General features: G+C 40.5%; 1 pseudogene; it reads left to right on the top strand.

The window, feature by feature from the left end:
• Positions 1 to 16908: 16908 nt before the first annotated feature.
• On the top strand, positions 16909 to 17524 carry LOC142840693 (large ribosomal subunit protein eL18 pseudogene; annotated as a pseudogene).
• Positions 17525 to 24399: the final 6875 nt, after the last annotated feature.

Genomic DNA, 24399 nt, shown 5'->3' with positions numbered 1-24399 from the left:
ACGCCATGATCTCTTTCAGCACAAGACTCAGCAGTAACAATCTTCTGGTGCTCGTTTTCTCTTCAAACTGTACATTTTGTGTCTCTTCACACACCTCTTTCACTATAGACCTGCATAAGCGCAATTCCTAGCAACAGTGTAACAGAGTCAATATTAGTCTGCCTCTAAATCCCCTCTTCCAAAGGAATTAATCCATTGTTTTCAGTTTTGCCTCACGCAAATTTTTAGGACTAGAGCAAGAAGCATCCATATTCTTTAAGAAAATATCCCAAGAATGATTCTTGCTTAATTAATTGCTGGTATTTTTCCCTTCTGGAACCTCTTGGGCTGCCCACCACAATTCATATCACTCTCCACACTTCAGTCTTCCAAGATTTTTCAAAGTTTCCCTTTAAGCTAATTCCAGCTCTGTTAGGACCACTTCAGGCCACCAGGTGGCAACTTTGTACAATCTGTTAGGAGACTGAAACCTGCAAACTTCCCAGGCAGGGCTCATTTCTCCAGTTCTAACCCACTCCCGTTCAGGGATCTAATCAGGCCTATTTCTGCCTCCCTCCTGATGAAAACAGAGGCCAGATCTAAGCAGCTCTCCTGTAGCCACTCCCTTCCTCAGGCAGCCTAACTCCAGTTCCAGACCAGTTTTTGTCTCCTGAAACTTTGACACAGCAGTAAAGTTTACTGGTGCTGGGGCCACCACAGTCAGTGCGGTCCATCCAAAGCTGCCTTCATCTCTTGACTAGGCTAAGCTTTTTTTTTTTTACTAAGCACAGCTTTTCTATTTTAAAAGTAAAACCAAAACTGTTGTCTACCCTTGGTTCTAATTAGTAAAAGAAAACAATGTTTCGCTAGATTTAATGCAAGTCAAACTAAAAGAACAAATAACTAATTGTTGGGAGTTTTGTTTGTTTGTTTTTGGAGACAGAGTTTCTCTGTGTAGCCCCTGTAGCTCTGGCTGCCCTGGAACTCAATACAGTAGACCAGGCTGGCCTTGAACTCAAGAGAGACCCACCTGCTTCTGCCTCCTGAGTGCTGGGATTAAAGACGTGTAACCAACATCCAGCTGCTTTTTTATATTTTAAGTAAAGGGAGACTTCTATCACCAATATTGAAAAACTGTCACATCATCAGTCATATAGAATAGTTATACTCAAAATTGAAAATGCCAAGCCTTTTTGGCTTCAAGATATGGAAGTTAGAGGAAGTATATGATAAGAGATACATACTTTAGGCAGGAGGTATGGGGAAGATTCTGGCTTGGGAACAAGTGCAGTGCAAGGATCACCCCAGCTCACTTCCACTCAGAATTCAGGTGCCACAAAATACGTGGATTCCGATTTATTTCATTATGGATCTAAATTCATCCTTCAACCTTTGTTTAAGGATGAGTTTAATAGAACAAGCACAGGCAATTTCCAAGCCAACAGAATAGAAACACACACCCTTTTCCAACATACATGTATCTGACCCACAGCAGCCTTCACGGACTCTGTACAAAAAACATACATTTTCTTCCACAGGAAGGGCTCCTGCTTAGGGACACTGACAGGAGGGAAGCCCCTGTGAATGCCATCTGTTAGAAGACACCACCTGAGAGACACTGAGGTCTCTGAAAATCAACTGGAGCTACTGATTTCCAGACAAATATTTGAACTTTGTCTTTAGTAACAGGCATAATAAGTCTCGGTGCAGCTGCTCAGGACACTGCGAAAAGATCTCAAGTTTGAAATCAGAGCGGTGCAAGGCCGGACTGGGCAACTTAGTGAAATGCTATCTGAAAATGAAAATAAAGAGCCAGGCATGTAGCACAGCAGCAGAACATATAATCCCCAAAACTGCAAATAAATACAAATATGCATAAATACACCCATAATAAAATATTGCAGAGTCTGGGACAATCTCTCAGTCAACACAATGCTTGTTTTGCAAGCATGAGGACAGAAATTCAATCACCAGACCTCACATTAAAAAAATTTTAAAAGCCAGGCATGATCATGCACATATATAATTTCAACACTGGAAGGCAGACGTAGAGATCCCTGGGGCTCACTGGCCAGTCAGCCTAGCCTATTTGCCAAGTTCTGGTCAAGTAAGAGACCCTGTCTCCAAAAAGAGATGGACAAGACCTTAGGATACCTGAGGTTGTCCTCTAGCCTCCACACATATATATATGCACAGGAACACACACACGCACACCATATTAACTTTAGGAAATCATGACTCACACAAATCTAGTAATAAAAAAAATGCAATAGTTGGGTACAATTCTGAATTTTAATCAGTCTCTCTTGGTAACAGATCTAAAGGAAAAGGGTTATATATAGATTTAAAACTTAAAAAGTCTTGATGTATTTACACCATTGACTCAGGATGTACTAAAACACATTGCAAAAATAACCTTTACTTAAACATTAAAAAGCACAAGGCAATACATGTATGCATGCAATAACAATTAGTAGGGAAAGGGCCATGGATTTGAAGGAGAGCATGAAATTTTATGCGGGAGGGTTTGAAGGGAAGAAAAGGAGAAATGTTGGATGTATATTATAATCTCAAAACTAAAAGAAAAAAGAGATGATATGCAGCAACTGTGATTGGTTGAACTACAAATATGTAATGTGGCACTAGAGGGTATTTAAAAACCAAAGTTTGCTTCTAAACGCAGAAAAACTGAAGAATAATGATAAAGTATAAAACTCTAAAACCATACCTTAAGACAAAAAGTTACCCAAAAGATATAAGCTTTTTATTTATGTATTTATTTATTAAGTATACAGTGTTCTGTCTGCAAGTATGCCTGCAGGCCAGAAGAGGGCACCAGATCTCATTACAGATGATTGGGAGCCACCATGTGGTTGCTGGGAATTGAACTCAGGACCTTTGGAAAAGTCAGTGCTCTCAACCTCTGAGCCATCTCTCCAGCCCAAGATATAAACTTTTTAAAAATTTATCTATCTAAATTTAAATAAGGCTTGGCATAACTTGTCACTTTTGCCATCCTCCGTGATGGCTACAGCTGGAACACAAATAGGGATGATGGGCTTCAGGCTATCTGTTGACCTAAGACTGAATAGATTTCTGGGAATTTCCAGTTCCAGGTGTGACCCCTGCATCTTGGCAACAAAATTTCTCTGCCTGGCACTCTTTCCTGGAAGTGAAGGCTTTGTCCTCCAATGGACAACACTGACTCCATTTGCACAAGCAGAATGTAGATCACCGCTGCTTTTCACTGGCTTGCTTGCTTCCATTGTTGCTTACTGGGCTGGGGATGGAGGACGTTTATTTTCTTGTTTGGCTTTACTGTCATTACTGGCATGGAAGATGTGGACAACAGTACCTGATAGCAGCACCTCAAACTTCCTTCTGCCTCGATGAGTCCATGTAAACACACAAGATTAACATCCTTGTGTTTCCATTGATATCAGAGCAGGAGAGAGACCCAGAAAGCTGACCTACACTGTTCTGCATGTCTTGGGCTGCCTCTTTGTGGGGTGATTATGGTGAACCTCATCTTCCACCTGGTTTTGTTGACCTTAGGTCTGTGCAAGAGCAAGTAACACCACCTCCTTAACCACATTGTTGCTAGGTGAGGACAGAAGTTGGGAACTCTATTGGGGATGCTACCCCTTCTGCTATGCCCCATTGTTGCCTCTTTGACACTTCTTTACCACTGGGCCAGGATATATGCTCTGCTGCCCCATTGAAGGGGAAGTGAAGTGCTACTGAGCTCTACTTTGCTCCACCGGTTGTTTCAGAAGGGAGCTTCTTGATGTGTCCAATTGAAACCAGGTGGGGGCAGCACCTTACTACTTAATGCTATCTTCTTTTTGTTGGTGAGATGTAAGTTCAATTTCTTGCCAAAATGCACTTATACCATCTCTGTAGTTGCAGAGTTCTAACTCATATCACTGGTTACTTAGGAGGAGGTGGCAGCTGCACATTTCACTGGGCCTTACTAACACCAGATGTTGAGAAATTGGGACACTGGCTAGTTGCATCTCATGGCTGTTTCATGGGGATACACTCAGTTCCTAATTGGTTCCCACTGAAAACGGTAGGGATAGCAATGTACTGGCTGGCCCTGCCCCTCACTGCCCATCTTCTTTATTGTTGCTGAGTGAGAATGAAAGTCCTGATCACTGCTTGGCCCCACTGTCAACCACACCGGTGGGGTAATAAAAAATAAAGTCTGTACTGCCTTAAATACACCGCTGATTGAAATTCAAATGTTAATGATTCTGCTACTGTAAACATGGAAGTAGGGATGCTATGGGAAGAGAATATCATATTCAATTATGCCTAGGTCATCTGAAAAGACTATTACTAGAAATAGGGGAATGAAGGGCACCCTGTGAAGAAGGACAGAGACAGTAACTCAATTAAAATGGGCAAAAAATATTGTAACAGACCCTTCAGAAGAAGAATCTACAAGTGATCAATAAACATATCAAAATACATTAATCACCTTTAGATATGGAAAAATCCATAACTAAACCTCAGTATATTCATGCACATGATTATTTAAAGTTAGAAATATGAGAATCATAAATTTTGGCAAGTACATGGAACTTGAATATTGGTGACAGAAACACAAATAGGTTGCCTTTGGAGATCTGATTTGCTATCTAGAAATATTCAACATAAATACTCAATTACTCTACAATTCCAGTGCTGTATATAGTCTCAAAAGAAATAAATCCACCACAAAATATTTATAAGAATTTTATAGAAGCTTTGTTATTAATAGCTGAAATCTGAAGAAAATTCATCAAAAGGAGAATTAATAACCTCATTTTGTATATTAATATAATGAAATAAAGCACATCAATAAATAGGAATCAATGATTATTCAACAAGACAAATGTATCTCAGAGATGTTATGCTGAACAAAATGAAGAATACTCAAATTTTATTTACTGCATGATTGCATTCTCAACATAACAGTAATGGCAAACTTTACCTATGATTATTTAATTAATCTCCAGGATAAGTAATAAGTGTGTGTAGAAGCCATAGTTGTTATACTTGGTGCACACACAAATAAATAATTAAGATTTATGAACTTTATTTAATTTTATATCTTGATTTAAAACTCTATGTACTAAGAGAAGGTGTGGGGATAAGGAAGAAATTAGAAACATCCTTTCTAAGAAAATGTAGTACTCAGTCTGCATTCAGGTATACCAAATTGGAAAAATATGAGCACAGAATGTTCATCTCTTTCCAACTGAAATATTTCAGATACAATGTGTCACTAGCCTAGCTTTCAGGATGCAACTGCAAACATTACAGCTGTTTTTGGATATTTTTCCTGGGGAATATAATTAGCAAACATTTTCCTAAAAAAACTTTTTCTTTCTTTCTTTCTTTCTTTCTTTCTTTCTTTCTTTCTTTCTCTCTTTCTTCCTTTCCTTCCTTACTTCTTTTCTTTCTTTTTTTTTGAGACAGGGTTTCTCTGTGTAACAGCCCTGACTGTCCTGTAACTCACTCTGTAGACCAGGCTGGCCTTGAACTCACAGAGATCTTCCTGCCCCTGATTCCCAGGGGCTGGGACTCAAGGCATGCACCACCACACCCTGCTGAAACCTTATTCTTAAGAACCTGTCTTGGAATTTTGACCATGAGATACTGTTCTTTTTTTTTTTTTAAGACAGACTTCCTTTTTTTATTTATTTATTATGTATACAATATTCCTTCTGTGTGTATGCCTGCAGGCCAGAAGAGGGCACCAGACCCCATTACAGATGGTTGTGAGCCACCATGTGGTTGCTGGGAATTGAACTCAGGACCTTTGGAAGAGCAGGCAATGCTCTTAACCTCTGAGCCATCTCTCCAGCCCCTAGATACTGTTCTTGAAAGTAGTGGTTCTGGGGCATTTCCAGAAACTGAAGTCTGAAACCATGTGCAACTTTATTGGTGGTGGTGTGGGGTCATGATGGTTGACCAAGAAAGGGGAAGTAGTGAAGAGAAAGCAAGGGTCAGGTAGAGCTTGCTTAAAAGGGACCCTTTGCACATTCAATACAGAGCCCTACATATTAAGTACGGCTGTAGGGTCTTGGGCTGACTAAGTATTTGCCTAAATACCCACAAGCTCATGCGTGGCTGTAAAATTCTGGGGCTGGCTAGGTATTTACCTGAACTGACAGGTGCATCTTTCCAGGTGATAAGGGGCGGGCCAGCATAATGCCTGGAAGTTAAAACCATGAATATTGGTCCCTAGGGTTGCTGGTGCAGTAAATAATTTAGGGAACTTTTTTCCTGCTATTGTTGTGGATGAAATAGGTTTGTTCAGATGAAATATATGATTGCTAGTTAAAGGTGAGATTTTCACAAGCAACATTTCCAAAACTATACCTTCACCAGCACAGAAATAGGAGACATAACTTCCCGATCTGAGGGTTATACCCTATGTGACAGAAAGACTTCAGGGACATAAGCATAGCAAGCCCTAGATTGTTTTGTTAGTTTTCGTCTTTTAATGCCAGAGATTCTGATTCATGGGTCTACTGTAGTGCCCCAGAAGGTAGGCTTTCAAAATTCCTCCAGTGTACTATGGAGTTTAGGAGCACCTACTTATCCTACAGTGTAGTACAGGAGTTGAGGATGTTGCTAAGTGATTATTTACCAACTATGTGCCAAGCCCTGGATTCACCCCCATCAGTGCCCCCTCTCTCATCACATATAAATTACCCAGTCTGAGCTGGGAATAGTGGTGCACACCTTTAGTTCCAGCACTCAGGAGACATAGGCAGGTGGATCTCTGTGAGTTTGAGGCCACTCTGGTCTACATAGTGGGTTCCAGGACACCCAAAGCTACATAGACCCTGTCCGGAAAACAAACGAAAGCTAAATTACCCAGCGAAGTAAGGCTTCTTTCTTTATGTATTTGAAAAAGGAACAAGTGCATTTAATAGCACACATAGCAAGAAATAATGGGGAAAATATTTTTCCAGTCCTTATTAGATGTTTCTTTGAAAGACTCTGCACTATACTTCAATCTTTGCCAATGCTATTTTGATAAATCTCTACATATTTAAAGGCTGCTATTAACTCCCATCTCCTGCATTAATCATCCACTAATTCTCTGACAGCAAGTAATGTTTTAATCCCCCTATTTCTCAAAAGTAGTTCAAAAAAAGTATTTCAAAGAAAGTAATTGTTGGCTTAGTAATACAATGTTTTTAAAACATCCTTTCTCTGGCTATAACCTTTGGTATCTCATCTCAACTACATATTTGAAAGAATAGTCATATTTGCATTTCTAGCATATTCCACTTGATTTATCCTGATTTTTCATTTTCTTCACTTAGAGAACACCTAACTCAGAGTCACAGATTCATCCAATGTCCCTTGAGGTTCAACAACCGTGTTTTATATGTAAGGAAACTAATTTCATCCCAGTGGTAATACTTAGGCTGCACCTTTCTTGAGGTACTAGTGGGAAGTATGAAGGACTGAGCAGTGTTGTTAATGTAGAATTAAGGATAGTGGGTGATTAAAAATAAAGATGTGCTCACAAAATTTGTAGGAAAAAAATGAACTTAGAATTTATGTTAAGTGAAGTCACAAAATCTCAGAAAAGAAAACTCTCATGCTCTTCCTCAAATTCAGAATCTATCCAATAATATATATAACAAAAGTGCATATGAGTACCTTATAAAGAAAAAACAAGAAAGGCTAAATATTATGAAATGAGGAGAGACGGGATGCAGGTAATAGACAAGAGTTATGAAGGGGACATAGAGCTTATTGTTTTGCTAGTTCTAAATCCGCCATGGGTTTTTTTTGTTTTGGTGGTGAATATGTGTATAAAATATATTTAACAGTGAAAGTATAAAATGCAATATGAAGCTTCACAACTTCTGCTTGAAATGGTTGCTCTAACTGTACAGATGTTTGTGGAGTTCTGGGATCTGGCTCATTTCAGTGTGTAGCTTTTTATTTGCAATATTTTCATAATAAAATTTAAATACACACACGCACACGCACGCACACGCACGCACACCTACACACGCATACACACTTTTTAAAAGGATGCTCAAAGTAATAAAGGTGAGGAAAAAAATAAACCGAATTCTGCATTAGACTATCACTTCCTTCTCCTTCCCACCGCAAGCAACTGATAGGTGAGTCTCTGATTACTAACGAAACAAGGCAAGAAATGTGCAGCATGAAGTTTTATGTTACCATTTAGAACTGTTTAGCTAGCATATGGTCACTGGGGTTATTGTATTTCTTCTTTGGTTCCTTTTCTCTAAGCTTTTTGATCTTGGGAGGTGAATAGTCTTTATGGGTTTGCTTTGCTTTTAATAAGAAATCCTGAAGTTTCGCTTGAAATCTAATGTTCTCTCTCAATTTTAATGCTATTTGCACACATTTTAAAGCAAGGAAACTACTCGGGGAAAATTTTAAAATCCACTTACACAGGCGTACTTGATCAATTTCAAGTCTCTCCTCAGTAAAGCACAGCCAGGGAATTGTGAGGAGTCTGGCCAACAACAGATAACAGCATTGCTGTTTTGTATCCCAGCTCTTTTTCTCACTGATCTAAGAAGCCCAGCAACCCATCCTCCATCCTTTCAGTTTTTGTCAGATAAAAAGAGAATCCTCTTCTCCTGGAAAGATTATGAGACCTTCCTCAATTATATATAACCGGAGGCCAGACTCAACTTGATGGGAGAAAGGAACTGGTAAGATTTATTCCAGTGTAACCAATGGGTCATAAACACCTCCCTTCTAAAAGTTCCCCCCCTAAAAACAATAAAGACTAGGATAACCCTTTTATTTGCTGTGAAAATCCTCACCTTTCCTTGCAATATAACCCTTGAAGAAAGGAGGGCTGGGGAGGAACCCTGCTGCATATCAAAGCCCTGTGAATTGTTAAAAGGGTCTGCTGCTCCAATATGACAGATAAGACCTCCAAACCCTAGACAAAGTAGGAAGCTCTTTTCTTAGACCTCAAAATTCCTAGACAGAAAGAAAGGCATCAGCCTTCAAAACAGTTAGTCTTGGGCTGCTCTCTTGGATCTCTTTCGTGGACATGGGTAAGAGTGTCACCTTCAGATTGATTATATGAGGAAATAAGAGGGGCAGGGTAATGAAGTGACATCCCAGTGGAGAGCGTACCTTCTCCCACCAGGAGGGCCACATGATGATCAACAAGTCTTCTTACATCAACTCCTGCAAAATGCAATGGAGAACACCATTTTGCAGATCATGAAGTTGAAGTACTTAATAGAGGTGACCTGCTGCTGGACAGTAAAAAATTTAAAACGCCAGGTTCTCCTAAATCTGAAACAACAGACCTGAGTCCTGTCTCTGGGAAACCCGCACTGGAGGGCTCAATCTTCCAAGACACCCCCCAGCTCAATATTGTCCCAAATCTTCTCGGAACTGAGGAAGGATCTCACAGACTCTTGGAATTAGGCAATGCCTTAAAATCACTCCATCTTGAAAGCTAAACTGTGGTTGCTGCTAATAAACCTTGGAGTTTATTAGTATTGCTTTGTATTGATTTGGGAGAGTGTGATTTGTACATAAAAAACAAGCAATCAACAGAATGAAGAGAATGCCTGGGCATAAAGTCATTATATAAAGAACAGAAACAATTCAACAGAAAAAACTGTGGTTTTGTAAGTGGTAAAAGAACCAATGACACACAAGCCAGGCAGAGTGGAGTATGCCTTTAACCCCAGCAGAGGATGGCAGAGCTCTGTAAGTTCAAGGCCATCCTGGTCTATGTCGTGAGTTCCAGGACAGCCAGGGCTACATGCCAGGACTAATCAGAGAAACTCTAGCTTGAAAAACATTTTTAAAAAGACACATAAATGAATAACAACTATATGAGAAGTACTTTACATCGTTTTTCATGAGGAAGATAAAAGTGATAACCACAATGAAATATGACCTCACTTCTGGTAGGAGGCCTACTATCAAAAAGACAAAAGAGAACAAATAAGCCAAGAATGAAGAAAAAAGAGAACCTTTACATACTGTTCATGTGAATGTAAGCGCAACCATTATGAAAACACTATTGAAGTTCCTTCCACAAAAAATAAAACAAAACTACCATATTCAAAGGACACAAAATCAGTATGTTAAAGAAACACTTGCATTCCTATGTATACCTAAAATTTTTTCTTTTATATGTAACTACTCAATACATATCAAGGTTGCATATTTGTAACTTTCAGTGTGATATTTCAACACAGAAACATAATCTGCTGTGATCAAACCCAGCCATTCTTTCCTCAACTTCTTCTCTTCATATTTTCCAACATCGAAGAGCACTAATCTACATTTGGGCTGACATTTTGGCTTTCACATATGAGAGAAAACATATGATACTTGTCTGTCTATGATAATCACATTTCAGATGATGAAGTGCCACTTATTCTAAACATTTTTCTGCAAAAAATCAAGGATTCCAACTTTGATTATGGCTGAATAATAATCACATAAATATATATAATACATTTTATTCATTAATTCACTGAAGAACACACAAGTTGAATTAGCTATTACGAATTGCAATAAACTTGAATGTACCTATCATTTTGACATACTGATTTCATTGCTTTTGCATAGGTATCCAGAGATGGGATAGCTGGATCACATCATAGATATTTTTGAATTTTAGAGGAACTTCGGTAATAGTTTCTATAATAACTATAATTTGTGTTCCTACGAAAAGTGTATAAATTCTTTTTTTATATCTTCAGTGTGTTTTGTTGCTTTGTTTTTCATTGTTAGTTCTTGCCACAGCAGCCAACCAACCTTGGCAGAGGCAGTAATATCTTCACCTGCCACCAGGTGCCTTTCCACCATCAGTTATGCGACATGTGCAACCCTTAAAAGTGCCCCACTGGAGGGGCTGGAGAGATGGCTCAGAGGTTAAGAGCACTGCCTGCTCTTCCAAAGGTCCTGAGTTCAATTCCCAGCAACCACATGGTGGCTCACAACCATCTGTAATGAGGTCTGGTGCCCTCTTCTGGCCTGCAGGCATACACACAGAATAATGTATACATAAGAAATAAATAAATAAATATTTTTTAAAAAAAGTGCCCCACCGGCACAATTCTGACTTGCTCTTGTTCCTCTTGTTTTCCTGTCTGTCTTTCTCATATCCCCACTCCAAGATGACCTTAGCTCTTTCACTCTCCTCCTCCCCCAGTAAGCCCTTGCATAAACTCTTGCAAGTCACATGTTCTCCTTGGGGCACACCTTGGCGGAGTCCGCCAAAGGTACCCTACTTAACTTTTGCTTATACTTCGTTCTTTTTAATTTTTTCCTTTCAAGATATATATATATATATATTGGTGTTTTACCTGCATACATGTCTTAGGGTGTCAGATCCCCTGAAACTGGAGTCATGGACAATTGTAAGCTACCTATCATGTGGGGGCTGGGAATTGAACCCCAGGTCCTCTAGAAGAGTAACCAGTGCTCTTAACTCCTGAGTCATCCTTACACTTTTAACTGGGCAGCATGTTCTCTAATTGTAGTTTTAATTTAAATTTCCTCAGTACTAATGCTATTGAGCATTCCTTTCTTTAAAAAAGTTATTGTTGTTGTTGTGTGCATGTCTGTGTGAGCATGTGCCACATGAGTGTGGATGCTGGAGTTAAAAACAGTTGTAAACCTTCTAACACAGATACTGGGAACTTAACTTGGACAGTACACACTCTTTTTAAGAATTAATTTTTGAAAATGATGTGTATGGCCAGGCGGTGGTGGCGCACGCCTTTAATCCCAGCACTCGGGAGGCAGAGGCAGGCGGATCTCTGTGAGTTTGAGGCCAGCCTGGTCTACAGAGCTAGTTCCAGGACAGGCTCCAAAGCCACAGAGAAACCCTGTCTCGAAAAAAACAAAAAGAAAAAAATTAAAAAAAAAAGAAAATGATGTATATGTGTGTGTATGGGTATGTATGTGTGACTGCAGGTATCGATGGAGATGTTGGATCCCTGGAGAGGGAATTACAGGAAGTCAGAAAGTCGCCACTGCCCAATATGGGGGTGAGGAACCAAACCCAAGTCCACTCTCTCTAAGAGCAGAAAGTGCTCTTAACCACTGAGCCATTTCTCCAGCCTTACAGATATATTTGGTTTGGTTTTCTTTTGGTTTTTTATTTGTTTGTTTGGGGTTTTTTTGGGGGGGGAGGGTTCAAGACAGGGTTTCTTTGTGTAACAAACAACTCTGGCTACCATGGAACTCACTATGTCTGTAGACCAGGCTGGCCTTGAACTCACAGAGATGCCCCTACCTGTGCCTCCTGAGTGCTTGAGTTAAGGGCATGTGCCATCACTACCTGGTGATGTATTTGTGATAAAGAACATTCACTACAAAGCTCTAGCTAGCCTTCCTTAAATAGTGAGAACTTTGACTATTTCCTAGGTCATGCAGTAAGCTTTGACGAATGCTGGAAAAATAATCAATACTCTAGTTTGAACCTGTCAGAAACAATTTTCTCCTTGCCAGGCTTTCCATCAATTTAAGCCTTCAACTGAATGGATGAATTCAATCCATGCTACAGAAGGAAAAATACTCAGAATAACATTCTAACTTTTTGTACGGATGGATAGTGTTTTTTCCTCTGAGTATAAACAAGATGCTATGGTAATGGTAAAGGAGCTATTGACACATTCAGCAAGTTGCTTCCTTCCCAAGCTGCAGGTGATCTTGGAAGCCGCTGCACATCTTTGAAATCAAAGATGAATTCCAGCCAGAGCTCCACAATGGAGGGCGGCTGCATACTTCGCAATGAAGTAATATATGTTAACACACTTAAATTCAAAGATAAAGAGCCAATACTGTTTTGGGGTTGCTCAAGACAAGATTTCTCTGTATAACCCTGGTCGTCCTGGAGTTCTCTTTGTAAACCAGGCTGAACTCGAACTCAGAGATTCACCTGTCTCTGCCTCCTGAGAGCTGGGTTTGTGCTACACCACTGCCCGGTTAGTCAATACCTCTTATGTTTCAAGACAAAGGGAATAAAAGATTAAAACAAAGATGATAGACAAATAGATGTTAGAAACACAGATAAACAAAACAAGGAGAAGTGTGTGTGTGTGTGTGTGTGTGTGTGTGTGTGTGTGTGTGCGTGTATGTGTGTTGGTGAGTATGAATGGGGAAAATGTATTTATTTGACCTTAAAATGAACCTGCTGCTAGATAATTCTCAAAAGAAGAAAAACAATTAGCTAATAAATATTTGAAAACTGTTCAACATCCTTGGTCATCAGGAAATTGTAAATTAAAGCTGCTTTGAGATGCCATCAGACTACAGTCAAGAAAACAAATGGCATGGCCTGAGGGTGTGCCCTGCTGGCAAAAGATTTGCCTAGCATGTGTGAGATCCTCAGTACAATCCTTGGTATTGCAAAGATAGATAGATAGATAGATAGATAGATAGATAGATAGATAGATAGATAGGCAGGCAGGCAGGCAGGCAGGCAGGCAGGCAGGCAGGCAGGCAGGCAGGCAGGCAGGCAGGCAGGCAGGCAGGCAGGCAGGCAGGCAGACAGACAGACAGACAGAAAGAAAACAGAAGCTTCTCCTACCTGGTCCTTTGTCTTCCGCTCTCTTTTCTTTTGATTTATTAATTTACTATGTATAAAGTGTTCTGCCTGCATACCAGAAGAGGGCGCCAGATCTCATTACAGATGCTTGTGAGCCACCATGCCGGTGCTGGAACTGAACTCAGGACTTCTGGAAGAGCAGCCAGTGCTCTTAACCTCTGAGCCATCTCTCCAGCCCCGTCTTTCACTCTTAACTGCTTTATTCCTAAAGGCTTTCTAATATAAGGAAGTTTCTCTACCTAAAAGGAAGGTGAAGAAGGAGGAAGAAGAAAAGAAATGACAACAAAAATGTCAGACGTGGGGGGAAAGGATTCCTTACACACTGTCAGTAGAAATATAAACTGACTGAGAACTTAAGAACAATGGCAATGGGTTTTTGATCCTACTGCACGTACTGGCTTTGTGGGAGCCTAGGCAGTTTGGATGCTCACCTTACTAGACCTGGATGGAGGTGGGTGGTCCTTGGACTTCCCACAGGGCAGGGAACCCTGATTGCTCTTTGGGCTGACGAGGGACAGGGACTTGATTAGGGGAGGGGGAGGGAAATGGGAGGCGGTGGCGGGGAGGAGGCAGAAATCCTTAATAAATAAATAAATTAAAAAAAAAAGAAATATAAACTGATATGACTGCTGTGACAGTGTGGAATTTCCTGAGGAAAAACTAAAGATAAAACTATCACATGAGTAAGCTATAATACTCCCGGGAATATACTTAAATAAATCTATATCCACCGTAGAGAAATTTACACATCAGTATTCATTGCTGCTCCATTTGCAGGAGCTAGGAAATGGAATCAACCTAGATGCCCATCAAAACATAAATGGATGAAAAAAGGTGGTTTAAAATGGAATTTAATCAGCATTGGAAAAAATGAAATCATGACATTATCAGGAAAATGAATCAAATCATTGTGTAGGCAAAATAAACTATGTGCAGAAACACAAAAAAGAGAGTAATGGAATATATGTGACATGAAAGCAGATGTGGCAACCATTTAGAGCGAGGTTAGAGACTAAGGAGAGGCGGGGGTGTGGTAGGTATGGGGGGTAAATAAGAGCAAAGTATAATAACATATGTATAATAATGCCATAACAAAATTTTCTCTCTTTTTTTTTATTTTCTAGACAGGGTTTCTCTGGGTAGCCCTAGCTGTCCTGGAACTCACATTGTAGCCCAGGCTGGTTTCAAATTTACATAGATCTTCCTGTCTCTGCCTTCCAAATGCTGGGATTAAAGGCATGGACCACCACTGCCCGGCTTGTAAAATTAATTTTTATTATGTGTGTTTGCTTTAAAAATAGAAAAGCATTCTTCTGGGGAAAGGGAGCAACACAAATAACCGTTTTTTTCAGACCTGTCTTAATGACCCAGCCTCAAAATTTTTCTGATTTTAGATGCTAGGCAGAGAAATTGAAACAGAAAATGCACTAGAGTCATTATAGTTTTAGTCCATGGAAAGTGAAGATTGCCTATTAACGTGATGGTAACAGCTACTGGTAAAATTTATTGAAACGATTCTACTTCCCAGTAAGTGGGATTTTACTTTTCTTTTATATTAAGAGGGGATGTACATTTAGCCGGGAAAAGGCCATTTCTAGGCTTGGATATTAATAGCAACAATGAAGGTTTTGCTCTTCTGGTCTTTGTATTTCTTTTTCTTTAATATTTTCTTTTCTTTTATGTGTTTGGGTATTTTGCCTACATGTACATTTTTGTGCAATAGATCTGTCTGATACCTGTAGAGGCCAGAAGAGGGCACCAGATCCCACGAAACTAGAGTTACAAAGCCTTGTGAACTGACATGCAGGTGCAGGGAATTGAACTCCAAGTCCTCTACAACATCAGCCAGTGCTCTTAAACACTAAGTCATCTCTCCAGTCCCGATCTTTGTCTTAAGATTCATTTTATTGAATGGTCGGAGCGCTGGCTGAGAGGATGGGAGCTCTGCCTGCAGAGCCCAAGGTTGCTGGTTCGAGTCCCAGGTTAAGTCTGTACTGTGTGAATGTGTCTGTGTATGAATGTCTCTGTGTTTGTGCTGACTGTGTGCTGTGTGAGTGATGTGTGCATGCATAATTAATTGGAAAAAAGATTCATTTATGTACGGGTATGATGTGCCCGTGTGAATGTATGCTCACATGTGTGCGGGTGTGTATGCCTATGCATGGGCAGAGATTATAAGAGGGCGTTGGACCTGGCTTTGTAGGTGTTTACAGAATGTCAGACTTGTTACACAAACTCCAGTCCTCATGATTGACCAGGAAGTGCTCCTAAACCCATAACCCTCTCTCCAGCTCCCTTCATGTATTTGTTCTTACAACTCATCATTATATTTCATCATATAAAGATTTAAATAGTAAATATAAGCTAGGTAGCCTAATAAAATCTGCACATAGTTAACATCTGCCTAGTTTTACTGGGTTAGTTGTTAATAGAATTCCCTGTTGACGCTGGTATTTCTAAAGCTTACTAACATGATTAGTCCTTTCTAAAGCTTACTAACATGATTCTATCTGTGTAGACAAGTCCTTTACATGTGTAACACATGCACTGTCTTCTGTCTTCTCAGATGTACTATATATATATATGACTCTTAGAGTACATAAAAATAAACACATGCTTTCCCTCCAGTTATAGCTTTATGTTTTTGCACACACACCCACACAACACAACAGAGCACACATGTGGGCATATCTTTTTTGTTTTTCTTTTTTAAATTTGTTCACTTTTATTTTATGTGCATTGGTGTTTTGCCTGCATGTATGTCTGTATGAAGGCATCAGAAACTGGTGCTATAAATGGTTGTGAGCTGCCATGTGGATGCTGGAAATTGAACCTAGGTCCCCTAGAAGAGCACCCAGTGCTCTTAACCACTGAACCATCACTCCAGCCTTTTGCTTGTTTGTTTGTTTGTTTGTTTGTTTGTTTTTTCAAGACAGGATTTCTCTGTGTAACAGGGCTGGCTGTCCTGGAACTCACTGTGTAGACCAGGCTGTACTCTAACTCACAGAGATCCACTCTTCCTCGACCTCCAGAATGCTGGGGTTAAAGGCATGCACCATCACCACCCAGCTGAGAACATATCTTCTACAGAAGATTGCCAGCTGTGATTCAAGTTATTCTACTAGGTAAACATAGGAGGAAAGCAGAATTCATTTCTTCCATGTGTCAACGACTCAGAACCTTCTTTCCCTGTGGTAATAAAGTCCCAACCAAGTGTTCACTTTTGTTCATTCTCACAACTATTTGTTTGTTAAATGGTGAAAAAAAAACCCAGCTAGTACTCTCCTACTTAAAGTCTTTAAAAACCGTAGTCCAGCTTTCCGGACCAGGCCGTGCAGGAGGCACCATCATGGGTGTTGACATCCGCCACAACAAGGACCAAAAGGTTTGGCGCAAGGAGCACAAGAGCCAGGACATCTACCTATGGCTGCTGGTCAAGCTGTACAGGTTTCTGGCCAGGCGAACCAACTCCACCTTCAATCAGGTTGTGCTGAAAAGGTTATTCATGAGTCGCACCAACCGGCCACCTCTGTCCCTATCCCGGATGATCCGAAAGATGAAGCTTCCTGGCCGAGAAAACAAGACGGCTGTGGTTGTAGGGATGGTCACAGATGACGTGAGGATTCCCGATGTGCCCAAATTGAAGGTGTGTGCACTGCCGGGCCTGAAGTCGCATCCTCAAGGCTGGGGGTAAGATCCTCACCTTTGACCAGCTGGCCTTGGAGCCTCCCAAGGGCCGTGGCACTGTGCTCCTGTCTGGACCTCGGAAGGGCCGAGAGGTGTACTGGCATTTTGGCAAGGCCCCAGGAACCCCACACAGCCATACCAAACCCTATGTCCGCTCCAAGGGCCGGAAGTTTGAACGTGCCAGAGGCAGAAGGGCCAGCCGCGGCTACAAAAACTAACCCTGGATCTTACTGTTATTAAAAAGCTTTGGATGTTGAAAAAAAACTGTAGTCCAAAATTGAGGATCATAATTGGTTCCTTTTCAAGGTCAAGTTCCACTTCATCCAAATATCTATAGTCTGACATTATTTCCAGAACCCCAAACTTTGACGTCAATGGCAAGCATTCAGGTAGTGATCATATGGCATTTTGTGAGCTCTTTTTGGTCTGTAATTTTTTTTTTTGTTTTTTGTTTTTTGTTTTTCGAGGCAGGGTTTCTCTGTGGTTTTGGAGCCTGTCCTGGAACTAGCTCTTGTAGACCAGGCTGGTCTCGAACTCACAGAGATCCGCCTGCCTCTGCCTCCCGAGTGCTGGGATTAAAGGCGTGCGCCACCACCGCCCGGCCTTGGTCTGTAATTTTTATAATTAAGTTATGAAAAGTAATTTGATAAGTCAGGTAAGATGCAAACAAACCATACTGAAGAGTCAGCTCTTGTTGCTTTTGCAGAATGCTGGGATTTGGTTCCCAGCATGCACATAGTCCACAGCTTCCTGTAACTCTAGTCCCAGGATAATTAATGCCCTCTTCTGACCTCCTTAGGCACCAGGCACATATGTTGTACACATACATATATGCAGGCAAAAAACTTAAACACATAAAGCAAAAAGTATACAGTGTTCTGCCAGCACACCAGAAGAGGGCACCAGATCCTATTACAGGAAGAATTAGCACTCTTAACCACTGAGCCATCTCTCCAGCCCATAAATCTTTTTTTAATGATTCAAACTGGATTACAGGATGACTGTGAGCCGCTATGTGGTTGCTGGGGATTGAACTCAGGACCTCTGGAAGAAGAGTTAGCACTCTTAACCACTGAGCCATCTCTCCAGCCCTTCCGAGCCATCTCTCCAGCCCATAAATCTTTTTTTAATGATTCAAACTGGATTACTATTCCAGATTTTTTAATTAAGCCATTTTCAGAAAAATGATAATGATAAATTGCTAATTGCCATTGCAATTTCTAGGATCAGGACCTAGGGGGATATTTTTCTTTTTATGAAATAATCTGCTATTTTTAAACTATCTTCTAATATACAAAAAATGTTTATACTACAGTATCAGTTGTTTTTAGGAAGGATTTGTGCAAACATCACGAAATACCACACAGGCTGCAGCTAAAATTACCACCGAGCAGGCTCTTGAAAGTCCACATATCATTCTACTGCCAAACCTCGGCTTTCTTTGGATTTCTGTAGAGATTGCCAACAAGCTTGCCCTCATCTTTAAACAGTTCTGCTTAGATTTGTTTCTTTTTCTCCACACTGATAAGAATTACCACACAGTTCCTCCCATTACCACAGTTTGCTTAGCTCCTGGGGCAAGCACTCCGGGAATGAAAGTGTCCCTGTCTCCTGAGTCTTTTCATACAGTCATGAGACTACCCTGATATATTTTTAGGACATTAAGACTGTCCTATACATCTTTATCTTCATAGGTCTTTAACCTCTCTGAATTGCCAGCCAGTCAGCAGACAAAAGCCCTAAAAGTCACGTGCTCTGGACCTCCTAGAGGGTAAGCCAGTCTGAGCTACTCCTGTTCTAGTCACTTTCCAGTTCTGTCCACTGCCCAACTCAACAAGACATTTCCCCCATTGCAAATTAGGCCCATTCTTTGGTGAATTCTATTGAAAACAACTTCTAAGTCCAAGTGACAGACCTCATCTGTCTTCAGCAACAAACAGAAGCTGGCGACTTCCACAATCCATCTACAGAAGCTCCATAATTCTGCAGGAGCATTTCAGTGTCAACATCCACAAAAGCAATACCATTGAAGAGGCCTCTCTCCTTCACTAAGGCATGATGCTGACAGATTGTTAGAACAGTCATAAATGCCCAGTAAGAGAAAACCTCTGCTCTCGGTGGAGTTGTAAAATCCCTCCTAGCCAAGGGGACACTCCTAGAAAGACAGGCTTACCTTAAGGCATGCTAAAGAAACAGGCTAAATAATTTTCCTTTTAATGAAATACTGTACTTTTTCTTCCCAGAATTTCCATCCCATTCCCTCAGAGTAATAACCCCTATGGGCCACCATGACATTCCACTGGGTCCTGCAACCTTTAGGTACAATCATCTCTGTTTTTCTTTTTCTTTTTCCTTTTTTTTTTTGTTGGGGGGGGGGTGAGATGCTGGCAAAAACATGAGTATGCCTTTTCTGACACCTTGTGCCTCCTCATTCTTTCTCGAAAGCTCCCCTGCCCAGCATGTGTCTGACCTCCATACCTACTTAATCCACACAGCTTTTCTCCTCCATCTTCCTTCTCGAGCAGCTGTGGGGGAGGGTTTACAGCTTGATCGCCTGGGGATTTTTTTTCCCTTTAAACTGTAATGAAGTAGTCCTTGGGCTTCCATTTGAGTCTATTCTTCAAATACTTTTCTAAGTGGAGACTAATAACCCCAAGAGAGGACCCTAATTTCCTCTATAATATCTCCCTATGTAATCTGCACGTCTCTACAACCAAAAATGGAGGTTTTCATAACAAAGCATTGCCTTCCTGAATAATGTAGATAAAACTACCTGCAATTCTTTCCACACTTTCCAGAATTCATAAAGCACTGCACCTTTGTGAGTTGTAATGACTCTGAGAACTCCCCACAATCATTCACTGACATTTTGTGAAGATTGCTTGACAGGAGACCGTGGAGGTGCTGGCTCTTGCACACACGTGTTGTACCCTTGAAGCTTCTAATAATAAAAAAAAAGTGCAAGCCAGTGTATGTCACAACTGGTACCTGCAGGCCCCATCTTGGAAGACTAAAGCAAACAATGACTGGTAATCAAGCTTGAGAACTTGAGAAGAGAAGCTCACACTGGCAAATGCAGAGAACCCTAATGAAACGTCTACAGAAAGACAGAATGCCTCATTTTGGTTATGTGAAACTGGACTCTCGAAGCTAAATAATCTGCAGAAGCATAGCCCCTCTCTGTCTCCCTCCCTCAGGCCCTCCACAGACGCCAGCACCTATTGAGAATTTCACAAGCAGATGTTGACTTCATATGTTTCAGCCAAATGTTTCTTGCCACATTTCGAAGTATACTGTCTTTGTTAGGAGACAACACTCCAGCTGCTACCATACGTACGTCATAGTTACCAGGTTTTCATGGGGAAAGCGAAGTTGATGGATGTGCAGGGCTCGCCCAGAGGTGCTGGTTGAAAGCTGTGAGCACTGCAGCAAGCACTGCAGCCAGCAGACAAGCAGACATTATAGCCTGTCCGCAGTGCTCCGCATTGGTTGCCCTGACAACCTCACCTGAGGGGGCGGGGGGAGAGCAGGGGACTCAGTAACAGGAACTAGAGCGCTGCCACCAAGCCTGAAATCAATCAATTATAAGGCAGAGGACAGCACACGGGCCAGTACTGACATAAAGAGCTCTTTCGATCCATGGATACATGTTACTATTCTGTTTACTTATGTATGTAATTTAGATTGATTTAAACATTATTTTGTAGATTCGGGGATTGCTTTTCGTGTGTGTGTGTGTGTGTGTGTGTGTGTGTGTGTGTGTATAGCCAGCCTTAAAGGAAAATTTGAGGTTTCTCTGAAGAGAAAAAATTGTTCCTGTGGACTCTAGTAATAGCTTCAGAATTCTGTTACTGATTTTGGTGCTGTTTTCAGAGTTGGTTCTGGTTTTTCTGGACTTTACTAATCTCAGTGCTAAAAGAACGTATAGCACAAATTCTAATTGGTATTAATAATGAAAGCTCAGAGTCAGATGTAGGGGTTAATGCTGGAAGATCAGAGAAGCAGAGCCTGAGGGCCAGGACGGGTCTCCTGTTCTTGGGGGAGGGCATCTTTTCCCCACCCAAGCTACTACAAGATAGAAGAGTAATGGGCACAGTTCTCCCGTGTTCACAATATTGGGACTGGCTCACCCACACCTCCACCAACAGGGTTGGCTCTATTGTGTTGCCCAGGTGAGGTACAGAGACTGCTCTCCCCAGTGCTGCAGCTAGTGAAGAGTTGTCAAAGTCATCTTAAAGATAAAGTATCGTGTTTGTATTTTTAAAATGATAGTAGCCAAAAAGCACACCATTGGTATATAAATAGATGCACAGGTCAATGGAATAGAATAATGAGCCTCTGCATTTATAATCAACTGATTCTTAGCTAAAGTTTCAACGTGGCGTCAATCCACATGCAGTAGACCAAAACCTGACCCCTTCTCTCCATACTGAAATCAAAATAAATGAATAGGATATCTTAATGTAAGATCTGAAACTACCAGAGGAAACCATGGAGGGTCAAAATCTTTGGCATATGCAATGGAATGGCCTCCTGAATGGGACTCCAAAGCATAGAACACAGAGCAAAAAAAAATTGCAAATAAGATCTTATGAAGAGACTACTGTCAAAATGGAGAAAGTCTATGCACGCTATACAACAGGCAGAGAATTAATATGCAAAGCATATGAAGATTATTTTTGATGGACTAAAACAAATCAAGCAATAAAATTTACATTGGACAAATCATCAAAAGAAGAGATACAAGTAACCAATAAACACGTGAAAATTTGTAGAAGTGACCCAAAGCTATAATGAGGTTCCATCTTACCACAGTTAAAATAGCAATTATTAATTTTTCTTAAATTGTTTTTGAGACAGGTTCTCAGGTAGGTAGTTCAGGTTGGTCTTGAAATTGCTATGTGACCAAGGATAAGTTAGAGCTTCTAATTCTCCTACCTCAATACCTCCCAAGTACTGGAATTATAGATCCATGCCTCTGACCTCAACTTTGTACTGTTACTCTTTGTGGAGTTTAGAGGAAGGTGTTTATTCATTTGTTTTTCAAATCAGGCTCTTGTCATATAACCCAAGTTGGACGGAATTTATAAAATTTCCCAGATTGGCTTCAAATTTACAATCCTCCTGGCTCAGATTCCCTATTGCTGGGATTACAGGTGTACAATCAAACATATTTTCATGAAAACAATAGATGCTAGCAAGAAAACTTTCATGCATTTCTGACAGAAATGTAAACTAATATGCCCAGTACAGAAAATTTTATCTTAAATTTTCCTAAAGAAACTAAAATAGATATATCATATGACCTAACTGTTGTGGTTTAGAAAAAATGGCAAGCATGAGAAAGATGCCATGCAACAGAGTTTATGTGGAGGGGTTTTTATTAAGGGAAAAGGAATGTAAAAAGAGAAAAGGGGAGGGGAGACAGGCCTCTAGGGACAGGAGCAGCAGAAGAGAAGAGTGAGGCAGAGAGAGAGAGAGAGAGAGAGAGAGAGAGAGAGAGAGAGAAACAGAGACAGAGACAGAGAGATGGGAGGTTGGTAGGGCCCTTTTAAAAGGGAACATAGCGAATGTGCACAGGACATAACCTATCCGAATCCTAAGGGCAGGCCAGTACAGATGTCTGAATACTAACACTAGCTATATCATTTTGAGTATTGTGGTAGTTTGAATGTAATTGGCCCCCATAATCCCATAATCTCATAGAGAATGACACTATTAGGAAGTGTGGCTTTGTTGGAGTGGGTATGACTTTGTTGGAGGAAGTGTGTCACTGTGGGAGCGGGCTTTGAGGTTTCATATACTCTGGATATCACCCGGTGTGAAAGTTGATTTCCTGTTGCCTGCAAGATGTAACACTCTCAACTCCCACAGTCCATGTCTGCCTGCATGCTGTCATGTTCCCCACCATGATGATAATGGACTGAAACTCTGGAACTGCCCAAGTCCCCTCAATTAAATGTTTTCTTTTTAGGAGTTGCCATGGTCATAGTGTCTCTTCACAGGAATAAAAACCTAACTAAGACAAGAATACATCCAAAATAAATATTGTCATATCAGAACACACTTACATGCCCATTTGTTATAGCACTATTCACAAAGATAAGATATAAAAATACCCAGATGCTCATGAACAAATGAACAGATAAAGAAAATGAGGCACACACCTATATAATAGAACGTAAATGAATCATAAAAGTGATATTCTATCATTTGTGGCTAAGTGCATGCAACCAGAAGACATTACATTAAGTGAAATAAATCAGAAGCAGAATGACACATGCTACATGGTCTCTTGTACAAACATTTTAGAGTTAATTGAAATGTGGACTTGTTACTATTAGAGACCAAGGAGGGAGAGACTAGTGAGGTTATGGGGGCTTGCATAGTGGATACCCAAAGACAGTAAGATAAATTTAATATATTCTAGGCTTCCAGAACTCTACAAAACACACAATAACGGGGCTGGAGAGGTGGCTCAGCGGTTAAGAGCATTGCCTGCTCTTTCAAAGGTTCTGAGTTCAATTCCCAGCAGCCACATGGTGGCTCACAACCATCTGTAATGAGGTCTGGTGCCCTCTTCTGGCCTGCAGGCGTACATGCCAGATAGAATATTGTATACATAATAAATAAATAAATATTTAGGGCGGTGGTGGCGCACGCCTTTAATCCCAGCACTTGGGAGGCAGAGGCAGGTGGATCTCTGTGAGTTCGAGACCAGCCTGGTCTACAAGAGCTTCCAGGACAGGCTCCAAAACCACAGAGAAACCCTGTCTCAAAAAACAAAAAAAAAAAAACAAAAAAAAAGAAAAAAAAACACACAATAACACATTATACATTTTATGAATAACTAGATGTTAGGAGCTCACAGACTACAAACAAAAATAATAGTGAGGAAACTAATACATTAATAACCATGGTTTGATCACTACACATTGTATATACATATCAAAGTATTATATTGCCTAAACGATTTATAGAAATAAAATAACAAGCATTTAAATGCCTTTTTGTATACTACTATATTTCACCTACATGCAATGCATTTTACATGTATTGATAATTGTATGATATAACGCCCTTATAACTGCCCTGAATAATTTTTATAAAAGTAAATAAAGAACACTAATAAATCTTTC

The sequence above is a fragment of the Microtus pennsylvanicus genome, chromosome X (assembly GCF_037038515.1).
Source record: "Microtus pennsylvanicus isolate mMicPen1 chromosome X, mMicPen1.hap1, whole genome shotgun sequence".
NCBI lineage: Eukaryota > Metazoa > Chordata > Mammalia > Rodentia > Cricetidae > Microtus > Microtus pennsylvanicus.
Note: the sequence above shows the minus strand (reverse complement) of the source record. Positions and strands in the feature narration are given on the sequence as shown.